The sequence below is a fragment of the Bos indicus x Bos taurus genome, chromosome 29, assembly GCF_003369695.1.
Source record: "Bos indicus x Bos taurus breed Angus x Brahman F1 hybrid chromosome 29, Bos_hybrid_MaternalHap_v2.0, whole genome shotgun sequence".
NCBI classification, from domain to species: domain Eukaryota; kingdom Metazoa; phylum Chordata; class Mammalia; order Artiodactyla; family Bovidae; genus Bos; species Bos indicus x Bos taurus.
Window position 1 is genome coordinate 13,278,017 of NC_040104.1, and position 1,499 is coordinate 13,279,515.

The following is a 1,499-nucleotide window of genomic DNA, read 5'->3' on the forward strand; positions in this document are numbered from 1 at the left end:
TCTTCAACAGTACATGAACTATGAAATTCCGTATGTTCAAGCTGGAGTTACAAAAGGCAGTGGTACCAGAGATCAAACTGCCAATATTTGTTAGATGATAGAAAAAGCAAGAGAATTCTAGAAAAACACCTACTTCTGCTTTATTGACCATGGAAAAGCCTTTGACTGTGTGGATCACAACAAACTGTATAAAACTTACAGAGATGGGAATAACAGACCATCTTACCTGCCTTCTGAGAAATCTGTATGCAGGTCAAGAAGCAACAGTTAGACCTGAACATGGACCAACAGACAGGAAAGGAGTAGGTAAAGGCTGTATACTGTCACCTCACTTATTTAAATTATATGCAGAGTACATCATGCCAAATGCTCAGCTGGATGACGCACAAGCTGGAATCAAGATTGCTGTGTGTAATATCAATAACCTCAGTGCTGAAGACACTACCCTCATGGCATAAACTGAACAGGAAATAAAGAGCCTCTTCATGAAAGTGAAAGAGGAGAGCGACACATCTGGCTTAAACTCCACTGAAGATCATGGCATTTGGTCCCATCAACTCATGGCAAATAGATGGGGAAACAATGGAAACAGTGAGAGACTTTATTTTGGGGGGCTCCAAAATCACTGCAGATAATGACTTCAGCCATGAAATTAAAAGATGCTGGCTCATTTGAAGAAAAGCTATGACAAATCTATACATTAAAAAAAAAAAAAAACAGAGACATTACTTTGCTGAAAATTTCAATATAATCAAAGCTATGATTTTTCCAGTTGTCACGTATGGATGTGAGAGTTGGACCATAAAGAATGATGAATGATGAAGAATTAATGGCTTTGAACTGTGGTGTTGGACAAGACTCTTGAGAGTCCATTCGAGTGCAAGGAAATCAAACCAGTCAATCCTGAAGGAAATCAATCCTGACTGTTCATTGGAAGGACCGATGCTGAAATTGAACCTCCAATATTTTGGCCACCTGACGTGAAGAACTGACTCATTAGAAAAGACCCTGTTACTGGGAAAGATTGAAGGTAGGAGGAGAAAAGGATGACAGAGGATGAGATGGTTGGATGGCATCACCAACTCGATGGACATGAGTTTGCCCAAACTCCAGGAGTTGGTGAAGAACAGCGAGCCCTGGCGTGCTGCAGTCCATGGAGTTGCGAAGAGTCAGACATGACTGAGAGACTGAACTGAACTGAACATACCACATAGCAAATACTATTTGTAATTGGCATGTTTCTCCAGCAAGACTGGGGCTCCCTAAGGCCCCAACACTTATCCCCAGTCAAGTTTGCACCTATGCACAGAAGTCAGTGCCTAGCATTCACAAGGCATTCAGTGAGTTCTGATTGCAGGGGGACCTCCATTTTGGTAGACATAGAGGAGCAAAGGACACATTTATCCTCCTGTCTCAAACAACTCCAAAGTATAAAAGACTAATGAAAGAGCATTGTTTTACATCAAACATCTGACAGCAGAGAATGGATTCCTGAGGGG